The sequence below is a fragment of the Agrilus planipennis genome, unplaced genomic scaffold, assembly GCF_000699045.2.
Source record: "Agrilus planipennis isolate EAB-ADULT unplaced genomic scaffold, Apla_2.0 scaffold178, whole genome shotgun sequence".
Taxonomy (NCBI): domain Eukaryota; kingdom Metazoa; phylum Arthropoda; class Insecta; order Coleoptera; family Buprestidae; genus Agrilus; species Agrilus planipennis.
In genome coordinates this window covers 353,683-362,783 of record NW_020439320.1, presented here as the reverse complement: position 1 = coordinate 362,783, position 9,101 = coordinate 353,683, and the positions used below count along the sequence as shown (strand labels likewise).

General features: G+C 33.7%; 2 long non-coding RNA genes and 1 pseudogene across 3 annotated transcripts in view; all 3 read left to right on the top strand.

The window, feature by feature from the left end:
- LOC108738390 overlaps positions 1 to 6,834 on the top strand; it is a 14,045-nt gene extending 7,211 nt beyond the window's left edge. The window contains exons 2-6 of the long non-coding RNA XR_001937972.1: positions 4,716 to 5,015; positions 5,800 to 5,874; positions 5,981 to 6,095; positions 6,477 to 6,655; positions 6,797 to 6,834. This is a non-coding gene — a long non-coding RNA (uncharacterized LOC108738390). The remainder of the gene's footprint in view (positions 1 to 4,715; positions 5,016 to 5,799; positions 5,875 to 5,980; positions 6,096 to 6,476; positions 6,656 to 6,796) is intronic.
- Positions 1,086 to 3,050, top strand: LOC108738386 (annotated as a pseudogene).
- Positions 6,835 to 6,861: 27 nt separating the features above from the next.
- LOC108738389 lies at positions 6,862 to 9,095 on the top strand. Of its 2 annotated transcripts, none has more exons than XR_001937971.2 (6): positions 6,862 to 7,038; positions 7,223 to 7,390; positions 7,466 to 7,679; positions 8,118 to 8,399; positions 8,576 to 8,752; positions 8,963 to 9,095. It is a non-coding gene; the product is annotated as an uncharacterized LOC108738389 (long non-coding RNA). The 2 variants fall into 2 exon arrangements; XR_001937970.2 differs by having other exon boundaries at positions 7,223 to 7,409.
- The last annotated feature ends 6 nt before the right edge of the window (positions 9,096 to 9,101 follow it).

Genomic DNA, 9,101 nt, shown 5'->3' with positions numbered 1-9,101 from the left:
TGGTAGAATGATACCTTATCTTCTAGTAGTAATTACTATAATTACTATAAATATTAAATGTCTTTAATAATTATAAATTTTGGTTAAAACTAATTGTCACTGACGTTTTCGTTTTTCGATGTCATTAACTATATCATTGCTGGAGCATTTAAGCAGCTAAATCCTTTACAAAGTAAACATGCTATGAAACAATTTAAGCCACTTTTTCTACACTCACAAGTAGTCACAGCCAGTTTTATATGAACAAAAAATCATTTTTAATAAATTTTCAGGAATTTTCATTGTAATTTAGCAAATTTATTTTTACTCTTTTTATAAGAGTTGTATCATATCCAATTAATGCATATAAGAACAAAATGTGCTTCTTACACATTAAGAATGTTCAAGGCTTTAATTTTTGAGGGTACTGTTCTTTTTGCTAGTTTGAGAAAATAAATTTCTCTATGGGGAAGTGTTAAAGCTGTTAATAAAACTAACACTCCAGTATCTTCAGTAACAACTACGTACAATGAGATTTTCTTATTCAATTAATTAGATTAATTGCTGTTTGTGTAATTAATTCCTTAACATTTCGATGAATCTACTTTTGTTATTTGCTCTTTGCAAGAAACTTTTCTTGGCGAATTTTTAGAGACATTTCAATCTGTTATTCTGTTGAGACATTATTCAATGATCGGCGATACCATTTATGTATCTAATTTAGTGCAGTTGATGTTATATTCTTCAAGATATTGAAAATATAAAATGGGGGAAGATTTCAAAAGGTTTTTACTTTATAGTATACGAAATTCAAAAAAATCCGGAAGCATTCAAATCGGTACATTATAGCTGAATTACGAAGTATAAACCTAATTGCGCTAGACTAAAATCAGAAAAAAAATCGTACTTTCGGTAAGAGTATATATATTTGCGTAATATATTATAAATCTAGTGAAATTTGTTGCTAACGGCAGTGTATCAATTATTTAAACGGTTCTTAAAAAATAATTTCCATTTATATTAATATACGAAGGCTTAAATCTTTATGTGATGAAGTTTATTTCTTGCGCTATTTTTAAGAAATGATTTAAGTTCAGACGAAATACTTCTACCCTAGAAGAACAAAAAAGCGTCGTTAAAACTTATCTCCAAGGGAATGTCATGATTGTAATTTTAACAGTTCAAATTAGCAAAAACCTACTAAATTTATTTACAAATTGCCGAGTAATGTAAATTTTTAAGTAACCGTTACTTCTTTCGAAGAATGGCATTTTTTTATCGTATTACGACAAGGTTACTAAGAAGAAGCAATCAACTTGTTCGTTATCAATCCGGAGCTCCTGTGCTCGGCGGAATTCCAATTGGTCATCCTTGTCCACCACCACCACCCGAACCGGACCCATGTTATGAAAAGAGCGTCAAGGGACTTGTTCTTGGAGTATATAATAAGCCTGAAGATTGGGAATACAGAGGAAAATTTACACCGGCAGCAGAGAAATATAACAGACTTGTATGTGGCAGACTACGAAGTCTCATGGAGATATCTCCAATACCGGAGTTGGGCGAAGTTAGAATTTATTTTGACATAGATACGACATTTGGCGCTGTTGCTTTGGTTGGTCTTGGACGTGCGTGTTTAGGTTATGATGTCTTTGAACAAATAGACGAAGGTAAAGAAGCAATACGTATAGCCGCTGGGCAGGCATGTCGGGAACTACAAAAGTTAAGACTTCGAAAACTATATATAGAAAGCTTCGGTCATGCCGAGTCGGCTGCAGAAGGAGCAGCTTTAGGTGTTTGGGTGTATCAAGAAAAGAGACGAAAAGAAAAACAGCTTTTAATTCCTCAATTGGAGTTACATGATGATTGTGATTGGACAGGTTGGCAAATCGGTCTCCAAAAAGCTGCCGCACAAAATTTAACGCGACAGTTGATGGATACCCCTAGCAATTTAATGACCCCCACGTCATTTGCACAAAATGCCGTAGAAATTCTTTGTAAAGCAGGTATTAATGTGGAAGTAAAAGTAAAAGCATGGTGTGAGGCACAAGGGATGGGATCGTTTCTAGCAGTTGGTCAAGGGTCATGTGAGCCTCCAATTTTCATGGAAATTAGTTATTATGGAGCATCTAAAGATGAGAGACCTGTAGTTTTGATAGGGAAAGGGGTAACATTTAATAGTGGCGGTCTAAATTTAAAATCACCTGAAGAATTGGAGTTAATGCGAGGTGATATGGGAGGTGCGGCTAACGTTGTGGCTGCTACTAGGGCCGTTGCAGGTCTGCAATTACCAATTAATATAAGAGGATTGATACCTCTTTGCGAACATATGTTGGGATGTGCTGCCCTACGTGCTGGTGACATTTTGAAAGCTGCAAACGGCAAAAGTATAGGCGTAGACGATACTGACAGTGCTGGAAAATTAACGTTGGCTGACGCATTGGTGTATTCTCAGAACTTTTGGCCACGTTTTATCGTATCAGTAGCAAGTGGTCCAAAAGCGATTACACGATGCCTAGGAGGCGCTGCATCAGTTGTTTTTACAAACTCTGAAGCCCTTTGGGAATATATGCTGGCTGCTTCGATGCATACTGGTGATAGGGTATGGCGTTTTCCTCTGTGGAAATACTACGAACATGCCGTAACGAGATATTCCGATGCAGATTTACGATGTCCAGGTAAAGCAGGAGGCGGAAGGGGTTGTAAAGGTGCGGCTTTCTTAAATCAGTTCTTACCCTGTGGCGATTGGATTCACCTTGATATTACCGGCGTTAATTGGACAAATGGTAGAATGATACCTTATCTTCAACGGGGTATGACAGGTCGGCCATGTAGGACGTTAGTAGAATTTTTATCACAGTTAGTATGTCACCGTGAGTGAATATTTTACGTGATTTGTATTGTGTAAGGCTTAAAATTACAGTTGTAACGTGACATAAAATTGTAGTACCTACCTACTGCATATTATTGTAAATTGTCTTCATGCCAATGAAAATATGGTACTTATTAAGAAATTATTTTAAAAATGTATTGTCTTTTGATAAACGATAATAAAAAAGTTTTTATTTTAATGTGGTGGTTCATAAATGAAGTATTGTTTAACAACAGTAAAATGTTTTTACAAGTAATAGCTGTGTGGGCAATGTGCAAGATTATCAATTGGTTTATGAATTGTTTTTTAAAGATGTCAATAGTATTATGTCGATAAGATGGAAAGGGGGTGGGTGTAGTAAAGATAAGAAAAATATTGAATGGTTAAATGTAAAAAGGTAGAATTTGACACTTGTTGCAGAATGGTTATACAGGGTCGTAAAAGTAATCGATCTGTTAGAAAAAAAAAGATTATTCTCATTATAACTGGACTTGTATATTCTTTATATAAACTAGTCTGGCAAATAAATAGAGAAATGAGTCATCATGCTAAACAGGTAGAAACGATCTAGAAATTAAAAATTCCAGTGGTGTAGTGTACTATATATTATATTTAAGGATGATCATAATTGATTACAATTTTAATTTTTGTTTGTCGTTCAGATAAATGCACATTTAGGCGTATGTCCACACTTTTCCGACAGTATGTGCTATGTTCAGAGTTTACCCACCCTTCACCCAAGTAATACATTATGCGATTTGGTGGCGGTACTGCGCAATCGTTCGGAGATACTTCTCGACAAAACAATTTCTGGTTTTTCGAATAAACCTGCTTTTCGATTGTGTTTTGAATATCGAAATTGGAGTTTTTGTAACAATTTGCGTAACTGCTCCCGGTTCATCGATGGAATCAACTCATTCTCGTTGATTTTACGCCACACGGTGTCAAGAGTAGGAATCTCATTTTTAAAATAAAATGAATGCACTGTTTGTCGTACAGCCTTTTCGCCGTCATAGTCAATCACTATTTGTTTTTCTTCCACGTGCCTTTTTTTTTTTCACGTGCAATTCTGAAAATTGTCGAAGAAGACACCTTTGTCATGCTTTTCAGTAACGCTACTGAAACCTTGTTTGTTTAGCATGCCTGTTCAAATGATAGTGGAATAAGTAAGCAATATAGTAGATAATGTCTTGACCAATCACGACTCGTTCGTTTATTTTTTATTACACTCTTTAATCGGAACAATTTCAATAAATATTAATATGTCACATTAAAAGGTTGGGTAGAGTCCCCATCATAGTCTCCATTGTTCAGCCCTGGCCATAATTGTTCATGGTCTTGCATTATATTCTCCGCAGTTGCACAGCTTCCATTTAGCCAAACAATTTCGTTTATTATTTTTATATTATAAACATTGTCGGGATGTTTCCCATATCTTTGAATATGAATACTTTCCCTAGAGCCTAGACACAGTAGAATGACGTCACCTTTCATGCCGGTAAGCTAACAGATCGTTTTTTAAAATAAATTATTATCAAACGATCGACTTACGAGAAACGCACTTGTACTTGTAGCCGTGTAGTCATGCAAATATGACTTTTGAGTATTTAAATCTTAAACAAATTAACAGCTTATTTAATTTGTTTTTTGACTGTTTGATACCTTTTGATATAATTTTGTTGACACATTAATTAACACGGCGAACATAATTCAATAACTAAACTATTTCAATTGAAAGTATACTTATTTCAACAGAAAAAAGCACATCTATATATGATACCAAATTTATATGGAATTACTGAGTGGGGTCTTATTAGGTGTGATTGTCCTTTCGTTAATTAATGTTTTTTGTACATTTCTACAGATCGTCCAATAAATGAGAGGGAATTAAAGTTCAGTTTGGTTCTACTGAAACAAGCAGTGTGTCTGGATGGTGTGATCTTTCGTGGACTATATGTATTTTTGATTAGCTGTTTTTGTCTTCGCCTTGCAACATTGTGCACCATGATTATGCAATAGTTAATTTTCAATCGATTAGTGAGATCAACTGAAAATTTATTCAAATTCCAATGCAATAACAAATTTTCTGCAATGGTATCCTCACTAGATTTGGTTTGCTTTTCACACCTGCAAACTTTGGAACTACAGTCTACAGTTAGGGAAGGTGAGAAAACTTGATATAATTAATTGTAATTGCTCATACTGAGGTTTGTAAATCATAAAGCAAAACGCACATTTAACTCAATTCTGTAAAACGCGGATGAAACTAAGTACGCGATTGGTTAAACCGTCGTAGACATCAGATTTGATGCTTCTGATTGGCGTTTGCCTACGTCATCAGTGTTTAGTGCAGTAGCTATCGCAAATTGGCGACAACCATGAAACGCTCTCGGTGCGTTCACAGTGTTTTGTAGCGGTAGGATATTTTTTTACGTGTCGTTTAAATTCAACTTGTTGACCTATTTTTTTTCTACGTGTAATACCCTGAAAGGTTATATTGATTGATTCATACTATATATTATAATTTTTCGCAATTATACACAGTAAATTAAATTTTCCTCGTAGCAGATGTTTCTATGAATTTTATGCATCTATGAGATACGACACGCCTCATCGTCATTTTAAAAGTAAGAACGAGTCAAACCCTGATAATGCATAAAAAATATAAAAATAAAAGTAATGTATAAATGTTATTTATATCTAAACTAAAACAAACAGTTTAGTCGATTATCCAAACTTAATATAACTTGTAATTATTTTTCTTGTATTTTTTGTTAATCATGGTTTTACGTATAACATTTAATTCGTTCTCAATTCGACTGGATTATTTTTTATGTGTAGTTATGTATCGCTATTTCTTTGCAAATTGTGAACCGATTTTGATGATTTTTATTAGGTATCAGATTTTTCCCAATTATACAGAGTAAATTAAAATTTCCTCGTTGCAGATGACCAGATGTTTCTATGAATTTTATTCATCTATGGATCTATGAGATACGACATGCCTCATCGCCATTTTTAAAGTAAGAATTTTACAATTTTACTTGCATTTTTGTAAGTATTTTTATTCTATTTAATTGTTTATTTACTTCGTACAATAGTTAATTCGTTATTTCTGTATATCTACAGATTTAAGATAAATGAGTGAGCAGATTGAAGTTTATTTTGATGCTACTAAAAAAGCAAGTCCTCTATCGTGTTTTATCTGTTACGTTATCATCTTGGAGAATTGAAGTTAATTAAGGTGAGCATACATGCTATATTGTATATGTAGTGTATTTATTTGATATCAACAGAAAAAAAGTTGAACATTACTTTAATTAGGAAAGCTAAAGTAATTGTATCTGAATACTTTTGAAGTAGAAATTTCTTTACGCACGGTAGGGTAAGTTCGTTTCATGCATGTTGCTATGTAATGAATTCATGTAACCCGGCATGTATAGTGTAGCCCTAAGAAGATGTATGAATGTATTTGTATGTGTGCCTACACTTTATAGTCGAAACGACGCCACTGACGCCAATTCCTTAACCCCTATCCCGGTATGTTTGTGTGTTTAAAGAAGTTTCACTCCAGTAGCATGTTGTATAATTAACGTATTTTTTTTTCATTAATTTCATTTTATAGGAACATTATAAAACTCGAGATGCCATAAAATTACGGAGCATCAGTTGTATCAGTCTTCATTTGCTCCAGAATGTAGATGTCTACTTATGGTCTTAAAGAAAGCATGGAAGTGGCTTTTTTCCATTGGGAATGACAAAAAGTGTGCTGTTGCTGTAGGAGAAATTCATGACACTGAACTGGTAAATAACTATCACTTAGAAATAGTAAATGAGATCCCAGAAACCTCTATCTCTTAGACATTTCTAACTTGCTTTAATAGACAACTTTTAAACAGTGTGTTTTAGAAAGTGGTAATTAATTTTTCTTGCCCGTTTCTATAGATTGTCTAACAAAAAAAAAGAAGATTGCAGTTAATTTTGATGTTACTGAAACAACCGATGCTTTTGACGTCTTCACCTAGCAACATTATGCAGTTAATTTTGGCCCTGAGATTGGGAGGCATTTGGAAAATTAATTTTAAAGCCACTGAAACAACAACTTGTCTGCAGTGGTACCCTTCCTAGATTTGGTTTGCTCAATTCACTGATGAACTTTAGAACACTACTTTTTATAGTTAACTAAGGTGAGAGTACATAACATAATCAATGTTAATTGCTCTTTATTAAACTGTTGTGACATTTCTTTTAATAATTATATATTCTCCACAGTATAAATTGATGTTATCGTGCGTCTATATTTACATTATTTTAACCATGTATTATGCATGTTGTTTACTGAGGATGCTAAAATATTGTTTCATTTTATAGGAACTTTGGAAGAATTCCAAATTCTGTTAAATTGTGGAGTATTTGTTGTCTCAGTCGTCAATCACTCTAGAAAGTAGCTGCGCCTATGGTCCTAAAAAAAAGCATCAAAACGCCATTTTTCCATTGGGAATAGACAACTTTTAAGCAATATTTCAGCAGAATGAATGTGTAACTGATGATTTGATTAGTGTGAATATTACTGATTTACCTGCTTTAAAAGTGGTAATTGATTAATTCTTACAGATAAGAAGGAATTGGTGCTGCTGAAACAACCGATGCTTTTGTTGTTTTCACCTTGCAACAATATGCAGTTAGTTTTCGCCCTGAGAATGGGAGGCAAATGGAAATTAATTTGAAAACCACTGAAACAACAAATTGTCTGCAGTGATATACCCTAGATTTGCTTTGCTCATCATACTGGCAGACATAGGAACGCTACTTTCTACGATTGGTTAAGGTGAGAAAACAACGTAATTAATATATATTGCTCTTTATTAATCTATAGTGGCATTTCTTTTAAACTGTTAACTATTGGCCAGAGCATAGATTCATGTTTTGACGTGTGTATAGAATTTTAAATATCTATAGTCCACGGCATCTATGGTACGTCATTTAACGTTTATCTATTGGTCACAGTTTAAATTGAGTTGCGTATCTGTGGAGTTTTAATAATTATGGCCAACATTATAAATTAATGCAATATGCATCTATGATTATATCTATGTATGATTACCTCACATTTATGTGTCAAATTTGGTCTGTCATGTTAACTAGACGCTTGTCACCATTTTATGATTCAACTGCTTTACTTGGTTTTTGGTGCGTGTTTTTAGGTGTGTTTAATCCCATTCTAAATTAATAGTGTAATTAATAAGTTTTTTTCTCATTTCTACAGATCGTTCAACAAATGAGGGGGAGTTGGAAGTTCAGTTTGATCGTACTGAAATAACCATTGTCTACATAGGTGTGGTCTTTGGTGAACTACATCCTTGATTTGCTGTTTTTGTCTTCGCTTTCCATCATTATGCAGTTAGTTTTGAACTGATGAGTGAGAGCAAATGAATATTTATTTGATTTCCACTAAAACAAGGAATTTTCTGCATTGGCATTATTCCTAGATTTGGTTTGCCTTTCACACTTGCAAACTTTGGAACATTACAATCTACAGTGAATTAAGGTGAGAATACAATCAATACTAATTCTCTTTATTGAATTATTGTGACATTTCTTTTAATAATTATCTACTCTCCATAGTATACATTGACATTATCGTGCGTCTATATTTACATTATTTTAACCATGTATTATGCAGGTTATTTACTAAGGATGCTAAAATACTGTTTCATTTTATAGGAACATTGGAAGAATTCCAGATTCTGCTAAATTGTGGAGTATTTGTTGTCTCAGTCGTCAATCCCTCTAGAAAGTAGCTGCGCCTGTGGTCCTAAAAAAAAGCATCAAAACGCCATTTTTCCATTGGAACGGAGACAGTGTGCTGTTGTTGTAGAAAGGATTTATGACAATGAACTGGTATGTAACACTATCAATTAAAAATAAAATAGTAAATGAGGTCCCAGGAACTTCAATTGCTTAGACATTTATAACTTGCCTCAATAGACAACTTTTAAACAACATTTCAGCAGAATGAATGTGTAACTGATGGTTTGATTAGTGTGAATGTTACTGATTTACTTGCTTTAAAAGTGGTAATTGATTAGTTTTTCTTGCCCGTTTCTATAGATTGTCGTAACAGATAAGAAGGAATTGGTGCTACTGAAACAACCGATGCTTTTGATGTTTTCACCTTGCAACATTATGCAGTTAGTTTTGGCCCTGAAAATGGCAGGCAAGTGAAAATTAATTCGGAAGTCACTGAAAC